The following is a 19,482-nucleotide window of genomic DNA, read 5'->3' as shown; positions in this document are numbered from 1 at the left end:
CTACTACTTCTACAAGAAGCTCACTCCACACAGCTATCACTCTCTGAGTAAAGAAATACCCCCTCGTGTTTCCCTTAAACTTCTGCCCCCTAACTCTCAAATCATGTCCTCTCGTTTGAATCTCCCCTACTCTCAATGGAAACAGCCTATTCATGTCAACTCTATCTATCCCTCTCAAAATTTTAAATACCTCGATCAAATCTCCTTTCAACCTTCTACGCTCCAATGAATAGAGACCTAACAGTTCTGTGGCCAGATTCAGTTCTAGCCCCATTTACAAGGCCACACTGGGTTGGATCTCAAATAGTGAAGAGTCAGCATACAGAAAAACAGAAAACCTAGCGGTGTGGTGTGAGGTCAAACACTTCCCCTCGATTCAGCAAAACAAAAGACAGGATCATTGACTTCAGGATGGAGGGTGGAGTACATTATCCTATCTACATCAGTGGTGCTGAGGTAGAGATGGGTGAGAGTTTCATGTTCCTTGGTGTAAGTATCACCAATAACTTGGTCAAGAGAGCACATTAGTGTCTCCACTTCCTCAAAATGCTAAGGAAATCCAGTGTGTCCAAATGGCCCTGATCAATTTCTGGACATTCATCATAGAGAGCATCCTATCCAGATGCATCATTGTTTGGTATGGCTATTGCTTTACTAAAGGCAGCAAGAAATTGCAGAGAGTTGTGAACACTTTCTGCTGGACAGAGTCAGAATTAGAGTGGGGAACTGGCTCAAGAGGCTCAGCAAGGAGACGTAGAGGCCAGGATGAGCTTTATGTGAAGTTTCTCTTCCTTTTATTTATAGAATGGGCTCCAGAGCAGTGGTGTGCTCCTCTTGCAAGATGTGGAAGCTCTGGGAGTCCTCGAATCTCCATGATTGATAAATCTGTGAAAAGTGCATCTGTGCACTGTTCCTTATGGACTGGCTCATTTGGGTGACATTTAGGAGCTATGGAGCATTAGTCACCCAAAGTTGGAGCAGGCAGGTAGCTAGGTGAAAGGAAATAGGCAGATAGTGCAGAGAACCCCTGTAACCATTCCCCTCAACAGAAGGTATACCACTTTGGATACTGTTGTGTGTGCGTGTGTGTTGGGGGAGGGGTGTCACCTACCAGGGTTCTGGGATTGAGTCTGGATCTATGGCTCAGAAGGGAAGAGTGGGGGAAGAAGAGGAGAGCAGAGTGTTAGGGGATTCAATAGTTAGGGAAACAGAGAGGAGATTTTGTGGGCATGAAAGAGGCTCCCACATAGCATGCTGTCTCCCAGTTGCCAGGGTTTGGGTCCACAGCATTTTTAAGAGAGATCTCGTTGATCATATTGATAACTATGACAGGGGTAGGAAAAGGGATGAGGTCTTGAAGAGAGAATGCAGGGAGATTGGCAGGATGCAGAAAAGCAGGAACTCAAGGCCAATCATCTCTGTATTGCTACTGATGTCACACACCAGTGAGGGTAAGATTAGAATGATAAAGGCAGTTAGTTATTTACCTGAAAGTATTCTACGAACTCCCCTAGTAGCAACTGAAATAGAATCACTGAGATCAGGATGCAGATTTTGGAAGGGTTAATGTGATGGACTACTTTGACATTCCTAATATTGACTGGCACCTCCTTACTGCAAAAGATTTGGATGGAGTGGAATTTGTTACATGTTACCAGGAAGGACTCGTGACACAATATATACACGTCAACTTGAGGAGAGGCCATACTGGATCTGGTACAAGGCAATGGAGCTGATCAGGTGATAGATCTCTGGGAGGTGAGCATTTTAGAGACAGTGACCACAATTACTTGATCTTTACCATAGCTTTGGAGAGGAATAGGAGCAGATGGTATGCAACTGGGGGAGGGGAAATTATGATGCTATTAGTGCTATTTGGCTGGCGGCTGGTGTAGTGGCATCAGCATTGGACTTCGAGGTGAATGGTTCTAAGTCTGCCCAGCTCTTTGTATGCTTTCGGTCTGTACTAGGTTGAGCATCAAGCTTGCAACTCAGCCTAATAAAAAACAGACAAATGCTAAAGAAATGGCAAGGTTGCTACCTGTTGCGTCACAAGGTGCGGAAAAGAACAACAAATTAGTGCTATGAGGCAGGAACTTGGGAGTGTAAATTGGGAAATGTACAATATAAAGTGGAGGTTGTTTATGGAGCACTTGCATGGGGTCCCAGATAGGTTTGTGCTGTTGAAGCAGGGAAACAATAATTGGTAAAGGAGACATTTGCAAGAGATGATGAACATCTGGTCAAGAGGAAGAAAGGGGCATACTTAAGATTTAGGAAGGAAGGGTCAAACAGGACTCTAGAGAGTTACACGGTAGCCAGGAAGAAGCTTAAGAATTGACTTATAAGAACTAGAAAAGAACATAAGCAGGCTTTGGTGAGTAGGATGAGGAAAATCATAAGGTGTTCTATATGGATGTGAAGAACAGAAGGATGTCTATGGTGCGGGTATGACCAGTCATGGATAGAAGAGGAAACATTTCCCTGGAGTCAGAGGAGGTGGGGGGGAGGTCCTTAATGAATACTTTACTTTAGCCTTCACCAGTGAGAGGCATCGTGAATCATTGTGAGGACAGCATAAACAAGCTGACATGCTGATTTGTTGGAATTAAGAAAGAGGATGTGCTGGAATTTTGGAAGAACATTAGGATAGATAAGTCCCTGGGGCCAGACGGGATATACTTCAGGTTACTGCAGAAAGCAAGAGAAGAGATTACTGTGCCTCTGGTGATGACCTTTGCATCCTCACTGACGACAGGAGTACTAGCAATGGTGGACAAGTTATTAGAGAGGATTCTTAAAGACAGGATTTAGAAAAATTTTGGAGAAGTTTGGCTTTGTGAGGAGCAAGTCACGCCTTGAGCCTTTGAGGATGTGACAAAGCACATTGATGATAGAGCAATGGATGTGGTATACAGGTGAATGGTTATGTGGATTATAATTAGGAGTTTGATAAGGCAGGCTCATTCAGAGACAGGAGGCACAGGATCCTGGGAAACTTGGTTGCAGTAAGCTGGTTTTATTCTGCCTGGAGGTTATTTTATCTTATTTTATTCAGAGATACAGCATGGAACAAGCCCTTCTGACCCAATGAAACTTGGAGCCCAGCAACCCACTATTGAACACTAGCCCAATCACAGGACAATTTACAATGACCAATTAACCTACTGACCAATATGTCTTAGGACTGTGGGAGGAGACTGGAGCACTGGGGGAAGCCCATGCATGCACGGAAAGGATGTACAACCTTCCTTACAGAGAACGCCGGAACTGAACTCCCCAATCCGATGATCTAAACTGTAAAAGCTTTGCAGTAACTGCTACGTTACCATGGTGCCTCTGTATTGATGACCAGTGGTGCTCTGCAGGGATCATTGTGATTTGAGTTAAGGAAGTGGAAGGATGGGTTAGTAAGTTTACAGATGACATGAAGATTGGTGGTTGCCATGCAGAGTGTAGAAGGCTGTCAAGAGATGCAGAGCTGGGCTGAGAGTGGCAGATGGAGTTCAATCTGGAAAAGTATAAAGTGATTCACTTTGGAATGTTGAAGCTGAAGGCAGAGTACAGGGTTAATGACAGGAGGCTTAGCAGTGGAGTAACAGAGGGATCTTGAGGTCCACAGCCAGAGATCCCTGAAAGTTACCGCTTAAGTTGATATGATTATTAATGCATATTACTTAAACTGATAACACCAAGGAATGTAAATTTGCTGACCCTCTCCACTTCTGATCCTCTGATGAGAACTGGCTCATGGACCTCTGGTTTCCTGCTCCTGAAGTCAATAATCAGCTCCTTGATCTTGCTGACATTGAGTAAGAAATTATTATTGTGGCACTACTCAGCCAGATTTTCAACCTCCCTTTTATGTACTGATCACCACCTATCTCATCACCACCTTTGTTTCAGCCTATGACACTAGTGTCAACAGCAAACTTGAATATGACACTGCAGCTGTGTTTAGCTACACAGTCATAGGTGTAAAGTAGGAAGAGCAGAGGGCTAAGCACACAGGCTTGTGGTGCTCCTGTGCTCATAGAGACTGTGGAGGAGATATTGTCAATTCAAACTGACTGGGTCTTCAAGTGAGGACATCCAGGGTCTAATTGCAAAAGGAGGTTGTGGTGCCAAGGGCTTGAAGCTTATTGATTGGCTTTGAGAGTATGATAGTATTGAGTGCCAAGCTGTGGTAGATTTAAAAAATCATCTTTACTGTGCTGATGCTTCAGGGTTGAGTGAGGAGCCAATGAGATGAGGTGGCCCCACCTTCCTTATAGGGCCCCTGCCCCTGTCCTCTTCAGTCCTGACGAAGGGTCTCAGCCCGAAACGTTGACTGCTTGTTTCCACGGATGCTGCCCGACCTGTTGAGTTCCTCAAGCGTGTTGTACGTGTTGCTTTGACCACAGCATCTGCAGTGTACTTTGTGTTTATCCCAAAGACTACATTGTTCATCTGATAATTCGACATGCTGCAGGCTCTCTCTCTCCTAATAAGAGAGAAAGAGATGACTCCATTTTCCAACAAGTGAGGAGACATAAGAAACAACTCGCTAGTTTACGATGTTAAAAGTCCGTTACGGCGCTTTTTTTGAGCTCTGTGCCTGAAGATCGCAAGGATCCCGGGTCCCCAGGCACATGGCAGATGTTCTGACTCCCCCAACGACACATGGCTGTCCTGTGGTGACACCGACCCTTGATCCACTCATCTCCAGTTCTTCAAGATCCCAGGCTTCTGTATCCGAGCTGAAGTCTTGAGCTGAAGTCTTAAGCTGAGCCTTTGGCATGATGAAAAGCGGCCGATTGTGGAACCCCGAGAGCGGGTCCATTCCTGCAAAGAACTGTAGTCAGTGTGTAACTCCAGGTCAGGGTCTTCAAAAGAACTCTGAAAGGGTAAAATAGAGATATTAAAGACGGAAATAGAACAGTTTCCGAAGATGCAAGCAAAGGAGTCACCATGTTCTTCTTAGCCACCAGTATAATTGAAGTCTACTTGAAGCAGGTGGGTACCACACATTGCTGAAGCAAGAGGTTAATGATCTTAGTGAATACTCCAGCCAGTTGATCAGCACAGGGAAGCTCTTTTGTACTTGGTCTGGGCTGGATGCTATTTGTGGGTTCATCCTCCTGAAGACTGCTCACATGTTGGCCTCAGAGACTGAAATCCTAGGATTATTGTGGGCTGCAATAATGGCTCTTCTGTGTTTTGATGGTGAAAGTGAGGATAGAAGGCATTGAGCTCCTCTGGAAGCGAAACCCTATTGTTGCAAATGTCGTTTGATACTACTTTATAAGAGGTGATAGCATTTAAGCTCTGTCACAACTGTCGGCATCCTTGGTTAATTCAAGTTTAGTTCAGAATTCCATATACAGGCTTTGTACTCTCAAAATACCACTTTTGAAGGCCTCCCACTTAACAAGTACACCTTTGCCAGAAAACAACCTGTCCCAATCCACATGACAGATCCTCCCTGATACCAGCAGTTTCGGCCTTGCTTCAATTTAGAAATGCAACCCGAGGACTTTGCCTACCCTTCTCAAGATTGGAGATTGTTTAATGTCATTTGTTTATCTATTTATTTAGCGATTCACTGCAAAATAGGCCCTTCTGGTCCTTTGAGCCACACCTCCCCCAACAAAACCAATTAATTCTAATGTAATAGCGGGAGAATTTAAAGTGTAAATTGTAAATTGCATTGTAAACGTGAGGTGTCAAGGTATGTTCAAGAAGAAGTGGTCGGAGCGAGGTTGAACCAAGTCATGGCGTGCAGAGTGGAAAAAAGTCAGAGCGGAGGAATTTTGGGGCTCATCCACCTAAACTGGGATCATAGTTGGATCAATCCAGGTGCAGGGCCAATTTGGAGTGGTTGAGTATGTGCCGGAATGTGGTGGCAGGGTCCAGGCCCAGAGCGTATCGAAATGACAGGGCCAGGGTCCTATGGTGGGGAATGTCCCAATGTTTGGACAATTTAAACAGCTGGCTGGATGGATTGAATAGGCCAAGTGTCGGGGCAGGAAGTGAGGGTCAGACCGGTTCTGCTCGCTACTCTGCGGCGTTTATTCTGCCCTCCGGTGCTGAGGCTGTGGGCCTGTTCTGGCTGCTCTGGGCTTTGTGTCTGTGAGTTTTGTGACAATGTACCATGATGAACTGAGGCTGCGGACCTGTTCTGGCCGCTCTGGGCTTTGTGTCTGGGAGCTTTGTGACAATGTACCATGATGAACTGAGGCTGTGGGCCTGTTCTGGCCGCTCTGGGCTTTGTGTCTGGGAGCTTTGTGACAATGTACCATGATGAACTGAGGCTGTGGGCCTGTTCTGGCTGCTCCGGGCTTTGTGTCCGTGAGCTTTGTGACAATGTACCATGATGAACTGAGGCTGTGGGCCTGTTCTGGCCACTCTGGGCTTTGTGTCTGGGAGCTTTGTGACAATGTACCATGATGAACTGAGGCTGTGGGCCTGTTCTGGCCGCTCTGGGCTTTGTGTCTGGGAGCTTTGTGACAATGTACCATGATGAACTGAGGCTGTGGGCCTGTTCTGGCCGCTCTGGGCTTTGTGTCCATGAGCTTTGTGACAATGTACCATGATGAACTGAGGCTGCGGACCTACTCTAGCTGCTCTGGGCTTTGTGTCTGGGAGCTTTGTGACAATGTACCATGATGAACTGAGGCTGTGGGCCTGTTCTGGCCGCTCCGGGCTTTGTGTCTGGGAGCTTTGTGACAATGTACCATGATGAACTGAGGCTGTGGGCCTGTTCTGGCTGCTCTGGGCTTTGTGTCCATGAGCTTTGTGACAATGTACCATGATGAACTGAGGCTGTGGGCCTACTCTGGCTGCTCTGGGCTTTGTGTCTGGGAGCTTTGTGACAATGTACCATGATGAACTGAGGCTGTGGGCCTGTTCTGGCCGCTCTGGGCTTTGTGTCCATGAGCTTTGTGACAATGTACCATGATGAACTGAGGCTGTGGGCCTGTTCTGGCCGCTCCGGGCTTTGTGTCTGGGAGCTTTGTGACAATGTACCATGATGAACTGAGGCTGTGGGCCTGTTCTGGCTGCTCTGGGCTTTGTGTCCATGAGCTTTGTGACAATGTACCATAATGAACTGAGGCTGTGGGCCTACTCTGGCTGCTCTGGGCTTTGTGTCTGGGAGCTTTGTGACAATGTACCATGATGAACTGAGGCTGCGGACCTACTCTAGCTGCTCTGGGCTTTGTGTCTGTGAGTTTTGCGATTATTTTCCGTGTTGTGTGATGAACTGAGGCTGAGGCTGTGGACCTGCTCCAGAATTCGTGTCTATGGACACACTTTAGTTCTGAATCCTGCTGCTTGCTTTCATTATTTGTGTTGCTTTTTTCCTCTCCCTACTCATTGGGTGCTGTTTGTCTTTTTTTTTAAAATGGGTTTATTCGGGTTTTTTTGTTCAGTGGTTGACTGTAAGGAGACAAATCTCAAAGTTTTATAGTTTTTTCATTCTTTGATAATCAAAGTACTTTGAACTTTGACCAGTTCACTTTCCCAGTGTGCTTTGGACTGTGGGAGGGAACGGGAGCACCCAGGAATAACTCATGCATTCCACAGACTGCTTTCAGAATGGCACTGGAATTGAACTCTGAACTTCGGAACCCCCAGATCTGTAATAGCATGGACCGCTGTCCAATAGGGGAAAGAAATAATTGTTACTCTAGGTCCATTACACTACCAAAAAACACAATAGGATAAAGAATATAATCATAATAATTAAACATTATCTTGAAACTAATGACATTATGATCACTAGTTGCAAAGTGTTTTCTTACACGAACTTCTGCCACTTGCCCTGTCTAATAGGAGATTTAGGATCACACTCTCTCTAGTTGGGCCCTCTGCATTCATCAAAGAAACTTTCCTGAACACATTTGAGAAACCATCTCCCTTTCAGCCCCTTTACGGTGTGGGAGTCCCAGTCAATATGTGGAAAGTTAAAACCACTGATGTCACAGCCTTATGTTCCTAGCAACAGTCTGTGATCTGTCTATAAAATTTGCTCCACTAACTCCCACTGACTCATCTCCTTCTACCTTAGGCCACGAACTTATCAATCACCCTGATGAGTTATTAACTTCAAACTTTCTGCATAATCACTCAAAGAGTTGACCTCCATGTACATGTAATGAGAGCTGTATAACTCATCTCCTTCTACCTTAGGCCACAAACTTATTGATCACCCCTGCTGTGGACACTTTCTGGAGGTCAAAGATCTGTATGCTTCATGACTGCTGGACTAAGTGTGTAAATGTAGGAAGGGACTATGTTGAAAATAAATGTGCTAGGTTTTCTAAAATTGACTCCTACCTTAGGCCACAAACTTATCCATCACCCCTCGTATAATCCCATTAACGTGGTCATCCCTCTCTTATTCCACATTCCACTCATGTTGCCTCAGATGATGAACTCTCCAGTCTGTCCTGGCTGGGCACTGCTGTGACATTTTTCCTGGACAGTAATGTCACACCTTCCCCTTTAATACCTCCCACTCTTCATGTCTAAAACAGCAGAACCCTGGAACACTGGGCTACCAGACCTGCCCCTCCTACAACCAAGTCTCACTGATGGCTACAATGTCATAATTCCAGGTGTTGATCCATGTCCTGAGCTCATCTGCTTTTCCTACAACACTCCTTGCATTGAAATGTACACAACTCAGAACTTTTGTCCAAACACGCTTAACCTTTTGATTCCTGACTTTCCATGTAAGCTTTTCCCAACCTCTCCACTATCTGCTTTGGTGTTCTACTTCCCAACACCATGCAACTCTGGTTTAAATACCAACACCCCCCCACTCCCCCTACACACACCAGGATCTGCCTGTGCAGCTCCTCGCTTCCATGGAAGACAGCCCAATGATTCAAAAATCTTAAGCCCTTCCTCCTGTGCCATCTTTTTAGCTAGGCGTTAAAACTCTATTGTGTTCCCATTTCTGGTCTCAACTGCATGTGGCACGGGTGGTAATCCTGAGATCACAACCCCAGAAGTCCTGTTGTTTAACTTTGCACTAACTCCCTGAACTCACTTTGAAGGATCTCGTCAACCTTCCTACCCATGCCATTGGTACCGATGTGTTCCACAATCTCTGCTCACAATTCCACTTCAGAATGCTGTGGGCTCCATCTGAAATGTACCTGATCCTGGCACCTGGGAGACAAAATACCGTATGGAAATCTTGTTCTTGACTATAGAGCTTTCTGTCTGTTCCCCTAACTATTGAATCTCCTATCAGAACAGATCAGAATCAGAATTAATATCGCTGGCACACATTGTGGAATTAGTTCTTTTCAGTGGCAGTACATTGCAATACATAATTAAAACAAATTTAAACTAAAAATTACAATATGTATATGTAATATATACTTACAATATAATACAATATATGTAAGTATACAATATACAGTATACAATACAATATATGTAAGTATATGTTATAAAAACTATGTGAAGTAGTGCAGAAAGAAAGGGAAAAATAGTGAGGTAGTGTTAGTGGATTTATTGTCTATCGGGAAGTCTAATGGAGGAGGGGAAGAAGCCGTTCCTGAAAGTTGAGTGTGTGTCTTCAGGCCCTGTGAAACCTATTGAATAGTGAAAGGATGTGGAGAGGATGTTTCCAATGGTGGGGAGAGTCTAAGACCAGAGCCTCAGGATAAAGGGGTGTCCTTTTAGAACAAGGTGAGGAGGAATTTCTTTAGCCAGAGAATGGTGAATCTGTGAAATTCTTTGGCACAGGCAGCTGTGGAAGCCAAGTCTTTATGTACATTTAAGGCTGAGGTTGATAGATTCTTGATTGGTCAGAGCATGAAGGGATACGGGGAGAAGGCAGGAGATTGGAGCTGAGAGGAAAATTGGATCAGCCATGATGAAATGGCAGAGTAGACTCGATGGGCCAAATGGCCTAATTCTGCTGCTATGTCTCATGGTCTTATCGTCTTATACCTGTCATTGAGGTGAACGGCCATAGGGGGACTGTGCACTGGCTGCCCATCTCCTTTTTTCATCCTGATGGTCACCTGGCTACTGATATAACTAGTTCCCTGTTTATGTCTGTGTGGTGAACTACATATACCTGACTGGACACGCCCCCTGCTGACTGCTCCTGTGGCTCCTCCCACAGACCCCTGTATAAAGGCGATTGAGGTCTGAGCCCGGCCTCTCTGTCTCCAGGATGTAGTATGGTGTTCAACCACTGCTTGTTCCTTTTTCCAGTCAATAAAAGCCGATACCTCGCCTTTACATCTCAGAGAGAGTTATTGATGGTGCATCGGTCTGTCAACCAGCCTCTTGAATGATCCGGAGTTCATCCAGCTCCAGATCCAATTCCTTAACCTGGTCTGAACGAAGCTGCAGCTAAATGCACTTTCAGGTATAGTTGTAGACATGGGAGGTCCCTGCCTTCCTACATTCTGCAAGAGGATCATTCCACTATCCTGCCTGACATTCCCACTACTCTAACTGGGGGAAAAAGAGAGAAAGAATCTACTTATAGTCTCTGTCTCTTCTTATCTAAGCCTCCACTGCCCCCCTCCCCCAGCTTCCGCTACGCAAGAGCCATTATTTCCTGGTGATGTAAGCCATGCAGGATGTCCCTGCTGCCTGTTCACTTCTTTTGAAATCTTTCACCCACCATGCAGAATGTGTTCCTGTTCCTGTTCTGAACTGCACCATCTATGAAAGGCAAATTGGGAAATAAATACAGAGTGCTGCAGGTTTGGGTTCTAGAGCTGGTGGTGTAGAAGGTGTTGTAGCAGATGGGGGGAATTTGCTTACTTTCAATTAAGAGGAAGCAGTAGGGGAGGGGAGAATGGTGACTGATGGTTAGGCCCTTTCCTGGCATTCCTTTGAATTTTCATATTCTTTGCCAGCAGGCTCTTACACTTCCCTTACTTTCTTTACCTCCCACTCCTAATTTGTCCCGGTGAGGAAGATGAAGAATGGTAGGGTGAAGGAACCATGGGTGACAAGTGAAGTGGAAAATCTAGTCAGGTGGAAGGCAGCAGCATACATGAGGTTTAGGAAGCAAGGATCAGATGGGTCTATTGAGGAATATAGGTTAGCAAGAAAGGAGCTTAAGAAGGGGCTGAGAAGAGCAAGAAGGAGGCATGAGAAGGCCTTGGCGAGTAGGGTAAAGGAAAACCCCAAGGCATTCTTCAATTATGTGAAGAACAAAAGGATGACAGCAGTGAAGATAGAACCGATTAGAGATAAAGGTGGGAAGATGTGCCTGGAGGCTGTGGAAGTGAGCGAGGTCCTCAATGAATACTTCTGTTTGGTATTCACCAATGAGAGGGAACTTGATGACAGTAAGGACAATATAAGTGAGGTTGATGTTCTGGAGCATGTTGATATTAAGGGAGAGGAAGTGTTGGAGTTGTTAAAATACATTAGGACAGATAAGTCCCCAGGGCCTGACGGAATATTCCCTAGGCTGCTCCACGAGGTGAGGGAAGAGGTTGCTGAGCCTCTGGCTAGGATCTTTATGTCCTCATTGTCCACGGGAATGGTACCGGAGGTTTGCAGGGAGGCGAATATTGTCCCCTTGTTCAAAAAAGGTAGTAGGGATAGTCTGGGTAATTATAGACCAGTGAGCCTTACGTTGTGGTGGGAAAGCTGTTGGAAAAGATTCTTAGAGATAGGATCTATGGGCATTTAGAAAATCATGGTCTGATCAGGGACAGTTAGCATGGTTTTGTGAAGGGCAGATCATGTCTAACAAGCCTGATTGAGTTCTTTGAGGAGGTGACCAGGCATATAGATGAGGGTGGTACAAACAAGCTGGATGAACTCAGCAGGTCGGGCAGCATCCGTTGAAATGAGCAGTCAATGTTTCGGGCCGAGACCCTTCATCAGAACTGAAGGAGGGGGCAGGGGCCCCATAAAGAAGGTGTGGGGAGGGTGGAAAACCAATCAGAGGAAAGATCAAGGAGTGGGGGAGGGGAACCAGGTGAAGCAACACTTCACTTGTGAGTCTATTGGGGTCATCTATTGCATCCGGTGCTCCCGGTGCGGCCTCCTTTACATCAGCGAGATACGACGCAGATTGGGGGACCATCTCGTCAAGCACCTCCGCTCCGTCTGCCACAACAGACAGGATCTTTCGGTTGCCACCCACTTCAATTCTGCTTCACATTCCCATTCGGATGTGTCCATACATGGCCTCCTCTACTGCCATGATGAGGCCAAACTCAGGTTGGAGGAGCAACACATCATATACCGTCTGGGTAATCTCCAGCCCCTTGGTATGAACATTGAATTCTCCAACTTCCGGTAATTCCCTCCCTCTCCCTTCCCCCATCCTACTTTCACTCTGCCTCCTTTTCTAGCTGCCTATCACCTCTTTCATGATTCTGCCTTCTACTACTACCCATAGTGCTTTCCCCTTAGATTCCTTCTTCACCTCTCTGGCCTATCCCCTCGCTGCTTCCCCTCCCCCACTCCTTGATCTTTCCTCTGATTGGTTTTCGACCCTCCCCCCACCTTTATGGGGCCCCTGCCTCCTCCTCCTTCAGTTCTGACGAAGGGTCTCGGCCCGAAACAGTGACTGCTCATTTCAACAGATGCTGCCTGACCTGCTGAGTTCATCCAGCCTGACCTGCTGAGTTCATTCAGCCTGTTTGTACGTGTTGATTTGACCACAGCATCTGCAGTGTACTTTGTGTTTAGATGAGGGTAATGTAGTGGATGTGATCTACATGGATTTTTGTAAGACATTTGACAAGGTTCCACATGGTAGGCTTACTCAGAAAGTCAGAAGGCATGGGATCCAGGGAAGTTTGGCCAGGTGGATTCAGAATTGGCTTGCCTGCAGAAGGCAGAGGGTCGTGGTGGATGGAGTGCATTCAGATTGGAGGGTTGTGACTAGTGGTGTCCCACAAGGATCTGTTCTGGGATTTTTTGTGATTTTTATTAATGACCTGGATGTGAGGGTAGAAGCGTGGGTTGGCAAGTTTACAGACGACACAAAGGTTGGTAGTGTTGTAGATAGTGTAGAGGATTGTGGAAGATTGCAGAGAGACATTGATAAGATGCAGAAGTGGGCTGAGAAGTGGCAGATGGAGTTCAACCTGGTACACTTTGGAAGGACAAACTCCAAGGCAGAGTACAAAGTAAATGGCAGGATACTTGATAGTGTGGAGGAGCAGAGGGATCTGTGGGTGCATGTCCACAGATCCCTGAAAGTTGCCTGACAGATAGATAGGTTAGTTAAGAAAGCTTATGGGGTGTTAGCTTTCATAAGTTGAGGGATAGAGTTTAAGAGTCGCGATGTAATGATGCGGCTCTATAAAACTCTGGTTAGGCCACACTTGGAGTACTGTGTCCAGTTCTGGTCGCCTCACTATAGGAAGGATGTGGAAGCATTGGAAAGGGTACAGAGGAGATTTACCAGGATGCTGCCTGGTTTAGAGAGTATGGATTATGATCAGATTAAGGGAGCTAGGGCTTTACTCTTTGGAGAGAAGGAGGATGAGAGGAGACATGATAGAGGTGTACAAGATATTAAGAGGAATAGACAGAGTGGCCAGCCAGTGCCTCTTCCCCAGGGCACCACTGCTCAATAGAAGAGGACATGGCTTTAAGTTAAGGGGAGGAAAATTCAAGGGGAATATCAGAGGAAGGTTTTTCACTCAGAGAGTGGTTGGTGCGTGGAATGCACTGCCTGGATCAATGGTGGAGGCAGATACATTAGTGAAGTTTAAGAGTCTACTAGACAGGTATATGGAGGATTTTAAGGTGGGGGGTTATATGGGAGGCAGGGTTTGAGAGTCGGCACAACGTTGTGAGCCGAAGGGTCTGTACTGTGCTGTATGTTCTATGTAAATATTCTTCTCCTCTGCATGCTGTTTTCTGCCACTAGTTCTCCATGCTCTCCTCCTCTGCCCCATGCCACTCAAATCTTTCTCCCTAGTACATTGTTGCTCTCTTTTTCACTTTCTATTGCCTCACCTCTTCCTGCTCTACAATTTTCCCATCCCAACACCAAACTCCCCTCCCCCCATGACACTTGGAACCTCCAGCAATCATCTCCATCTATCCATCTTACTTTCTCCCCACTCCTTTGTTTCTCATTGTCCCTGGCCTCACTGTCTGTACGCTGACACAAGGAAATCTGCAGATGCTGGAAATTCAAGCAACGCACACAACATGCTGGTAGAACGCAGCAGGCCAGGCAGCTGTCAACAGTTCGGGCTGAGACTCTTTGTCAGGACTAACTGAAAGGAAAGATAGTAAGAGATTTGAAAGTAGGAGAGGAGTGGAAAATGTGAAATGATAGGAGAAGACCAGAGGGGGTGGGGTGGAGCTGAGAGCCGGAAAGGTGATTGGCAAAAGGGATACAGAGCTAGAGAAGGGAAAGGATCGTGGGACGGGAGGCCTCGGGAGAAAGAAAGGGGGAGGGGAGCACCAGAGTGAGATGGAGAACAGGCAGAGTGATGGGCAGAAAGAGAGAAAAAAAAGGAGGGGGGAGAAAAACTAAATATATCAGGGAGGGGGTAAGGAGGGAAGGAGGGGCATTAACGGAAGTTAAAGAAGTCAATATTCATGCTGTCAGGTTGGAGGCTACCCAGCCGGTATATAAGGTGTTGTTCCTCCAACCTGAGTGTGGCTTCATCTTGACAGTAGAGGGGGCCATGGATGGACATATCAGAATGGGAATGGAACATGGAATTAAAATGTGTGGCCACTGGGAGATCCTGCTTTCTCTGGCAGACAGAGCATAGGTGTTCAGCGAAATGGTCTCCCAGTCTGTGTCGGGTCTCATCAATATATAAAAGGCCACACCGGGAGCACCAGATGCAGTATACCACACCAGACGACTCACAGGTGAAGGAAAAAGGAAGACATCTCCTTCGTCCTGGAATGAAAAGCCTCATCCTGAGAGCAGATGCGGCGGAGATGGAGGAATTGTGAGAAGGGGATAGCATTTTCGCAAGAGACAGGGTGGGAAGAGGAATAGTCCAGGTAACTGTGAGAGTCTGTAGACTTATAGTAGATATCAGTAGATAAGCCGTCTCCAGAGACAGAGACAGAAAGATCAAGAAAGGGGAGGGAGGTGTCAGAAATGGACGAGGTAAATTTGAGGGCAGGGTGAAAGTTGGAGGCAAAGTTAATGAATCTAACGAGCTCAGCATGTGTGCAGGAGGCAGCGCCAAGGAGATGTCTTCCTTTTTTAAACAAAGGGGCTTCTTTTCTTCCACCATGAACTCCGCTCTCAAATGCATTTCTCCCATTTCTCCCACATCTGCACTAACCCCATCCATCCACCACCCCACTCGGGATAGGGTTCCCCTTGTCATCACCTCCACCAGCCTCCGGGTCCAATGTATAATTCTCCGTAACTTCCGCCACCTCCAACAGGATCCCACTACCATGCACATCTTTCCTTCCCCCCATCTTTCTGCTTTCCGCAAGGATTGCTCCCTAAGCGACTACCTTGTCCATTTGTCCCCCCTATCCTTTCCCCCCTTCCCCCCACCCCGATCTCCCTCCTGGCACTTATCCTTGTAAGCGGAACAAGTGCTACACCTGCCCTTACACTTCCTCCCTCACCACCATTCAGGGCCTCAGACAGTCCCACCAGGTGAGGCGACACTTCACCTGTGAGTCGGCTGGTGTGGTATACTGCGTCTGGTGCTCCTGGTGTGGCCTTTTATATATTGGTGAAACCTGACGCAGACTGGGAGACCGTTTCGCTGAACACCTATGCTCTGTCCGCCAGAGAAAGCAGGATCTCCCAGTGGCCACACATTTTAGTTCCACGTCCCATTCCCATTCTGATATGTCTACCCATAGCCTCCTCCACTGTCAAGATGAGGCCACACTCAGGTTGGAGGAAGAACAACTTATATACCGGCTGGGTAGCCTCCAACCTGACGGCATGAACATTGACTTCTCTAACTTCCGTTAATGCCCTTCCTCCCCCCAACTCCATCCCTGATATATTTAGTTTTTCTCCCCCCTCCTTTTTTTTCATCACTCTGCCTGTTCTCCATTTCCCTATGGTGCTCCTCTCCTCCTTTCTTTCTCCCTAGTCCTCCACTCCCATGATCCTTTCCCTTCTCTAGCTCTGTATCCCTTTTGCCAATCACCTTTCTGGCTCTCAGCTCCACCCCACCCCCTCCGGTCTTCTCCTATCATTTCGCATCTCCTCCCCCCCCCCCCCACTTTCAAATCTCTTACTATCTTTCCTTTCAGTTAGTCCTGATGACGGGTCTCGGTTCAAAACGTCGACAGCTGCCTGGCTTGCTGTGTTCCACCAGCATTTTGTGTGTGTTTCTCTGTACGCTGATTTCTTTTACTTGGATGACTTAAATTCCAACTGCCCATTTTTCTACCTTCAGTGCCTCTCGTAAACATATATACTTGTCAGGCTACCTCTCAACCTCTTTTCTTCAGGGAAAAAACCCCCAGCCCATCCAGTCTCTCCATAAAGTCCTCCATCGTAGGTAACTTTCTGATGACCCTCCTTGGCATTCTCTCCAATGTATACAAATCCATCTAACAGTGTGACAACCGGACCTCCAGAGCTGCACATGATAGTTTAACTGTGGGCCACTCAGTGCTTTGTAAGGTTGTAACATAATATCCCAACGCATCTCCTCCATGTACAACCTATGAAGGTTTTGCTTGTCAATGGTCCAAAATGTCCTGTCATTTACTGCATCCACCCTTTGTCCCTGTTTTTAAAAGAAATCCATGGCTCATGTTTTGAAGAATATTGGGGCTTTGGCTAGGAGTGGTGGGATGAATGGAAGAGTCATGATCAGTTTCCATTTGTTACTCCCTCACTTGACTGTCTTCATTTCACTATTGTTTATTTCTGTAGACCACAGGAAAGTTGAATTCTGTTAGTGAGAAGGTTACTCTCGGTTGCAGAACTATGTTGTTCAGCTGATAAATCGGGTGGAGCAATCGCAAGTGGATTAAAAAATAACTCCAAGCTGATTCAGTCTGGGAGGTCAAATAACAACAGAAAATGGAACAGTACAGCATACTGCAAGCTTCCACAACCATCCTAGAATGAAGCAACCAGAACTGAGCACCATGCTCCTAGTGTGGTTTAACCAGAGTTTTATAGAGCTGCAGCATTAACTTGTGGCTCTTGATACACATCATTAATGATGGATGTCAGGTGTACTGATGAACAGAGAAACCCTGGAGCACGTGTCCGTCAATCCCTGAAGGAGGCAGGATCTTTAAAATGGTGAAAAGAATGAACATGATAGGCGAATCGAGACTTCAAAGGCTGCAATATATGAAACAAAAAATAAATTGCTGAAGGAACTCAACAGGTCAGGCCACATCTGTGGAGGAACAGAGATGGCTAGTGTTTTGGGTCGAAAGCTTGCATCAGGATAGGCTGTATATGGTGCTGATCTTCATTTTCTGGAGTATAGGATCTGAGGCAATCTATAGTATAGTATCTGTAGCATCCAGTTTACCTACCAATCTGTGAGACTTTAGCATAAGGGTATCAGATAACTCATGTACTCACAGTGAAAATGTGCGTCTTTCAAACGGATGGCACAAGTGATCAGGACTGAAGCTGGGATACTGGAATTGTATGGCAGCAGGACCAGCATTTATGCCACTGTGGTTCTCTCTCTGTGGATTGCACAAAACAATTCCTATTTCAGTCCACTGGAGGTGCACATTCTCAGTGGATTTTCTCTGCAGTAATGACAATTTGTAATGATTCTGCAGTCAGACAGAACTCAAACTTTACCTTTGTTGCCCGTTTCCATCTTCCTTCTCTTCCCCTCATTTCCACATGGTCAGTATAGTTAGCTGTCCTAGTTTGGATATGTTAACGACCAATTTTCTGTGCAAGTATCACCAATTCCCACAGCTGTCTTGACTATATCTTCTCCTTGCTTCCTGAAATGATGTTTTGTTCTCAGAGTTTCCCCGGATCTGTTGTACTTGTTCTGATGTTGAAGAGTCATCGAGTCACACAGCACAGAAACAGGCCGTGTTGTCCATTTCACACCGGTGCTTATTTCCTGAAATTTTGGGAAGAAATAGAAATGGAAGTAGACTGGGTGGCAGATCCTGGCTCCAGTAAGATTGTAGCTGCTCTGGTGTCTGTCTTTTCTTTCTGCTTTCCCTTTCTCAATTAGTTTAGTCTGTAAAAATTAGTGGACCTCACCTTGACATCTACCTCCTGTGGAGACACGATTTCCGTGGAAGTGCCATTGAGATGGTCTGTGAAACTGTTTTCTCTGAAAATGGGATAAATTTTCTTTACAATTCCTCCCCTGAACTCAATACATCACAAATCTCTTTAAAGTGTTTGGATTACGTTTGAAGTGCAGGCATTATAATCATTTTGAAGAAGTGAATGACATAATTTTGTAAAAGTGAATTTTATTTGTTGTATGTCAATATGTAAATCGAGCTTCTTTTGATCGAAGTTTAGCATTTCCCCCAGTTTAAGCCCCATTTAGTATAATCTATATGCCTTGTTTCAAATCTTTTTGAAAAAAAAGTTGAATAGAGTCATATTTGAATTTATTGCCATATGCACAGGTGCAATATAAAACTTATTGCAGCCATATCATAGGTCCATACTGTAAGCAGCATTCATAGTGTCTTAAAAATTCGCAATTATACAATGACTGTGTTTTGTAGATTTATTTGCAATATATCTGTGAAAAGTGTTTTCTTTGGGGAAAAGATAATGGAGCTTGACTATTGCACGGTTTCTGTCTCTTGTGCTAATACTGAGCATTCGGACGCTGCCACTTTAAAAGCCCCTGCGGATTTGCTTGTATTTGGTTGTAACTGTGGAAAGAGGTAGCCCTGCCCAGCCGTGTATGGGAAAACCCTGTCAACTGCTTTATTTGTCAGGTCTCTTGTGAATTACTAGTCAGTTTATTACTTCTGCATGAAGGAAAAATTACAGATAAATAAGGTAGGTAGCATCTATTTCAACCTTTTTTTAAAGTAGGTTTCTTTGTGATATTTCCAGCATATTTAGCATTATAATCTTTTCTCCGTGGGTTGGATTCTCACACGATCGGTTAATGCAGTCTGTACTGCGTGTGGTTCTGGGCTGTGGTTGGGGGTGGGGATATTTCTGGTCTGTAAGATATAGAATAGAGGATGCTATGGTGCATTGAGATTAGAATGAAAAGATTAATGTCATGTGAATTAAAGCAGAGAATTGCTAACTATGCAATAAATTTTAATGAAACATTATGTACAAAATAACAAATGGGTATAAATGTTTAATAATAATTGTGGGTTTATGTTCACGAGGTGATTGGATAAGCTTTGGAATGACAGTGCAGAGTTTGTTATGGGCTTACATATTTAATAAATTCAACATAATTGCCTCATTTACATGGTTTGCTTGTCCTTGGAAGAGTTGCCTCAGTACATGGACTTGATGGAAAATTGCTATTTTTAGATGTCTTTCCAGCATTATTCTGCTTTCTTTGTTTAATTGCAGGACAATCTGTGGCTACAAGC

At 45.5% G+C, this 19,482-nt stretch overlaps 1 protein-coding gene across 4 annotated transcripts in view; it reads left to right on the top strand.

Moving 5' to 3' along the window:
• Positions 1-19,482, top strand: part of LOC132394244 (tetratricopeptide repeat protein 39B) — a 411,030-nt gene that overhangs the window by 52,982 nt on the left and 338,566 nt on the right. The gene's annotated exons all lie outside the window — the stretch shown is intronic.

This window comes from Hypanus sabinus, chromosome 5 (genome assembly GCF_030144855.1).
Source record: "Hypanus sabinus isolate sHypSab1 chromosome 5, sHypSab1.hap1, whole genome shotgun sequence".
Lineage (NCBI taxonomy): Eukaryota > Metazoa > Chordata > Chondrichthyes > Myliobatiformes > Dasyatidae > Hypanus > Hypanus sabinus.
The sequence above is the reverse complement of the archived record's forward strand: the minus strand, read 5'-3'. Positions and strand labels throughout refer to the sequence as shown.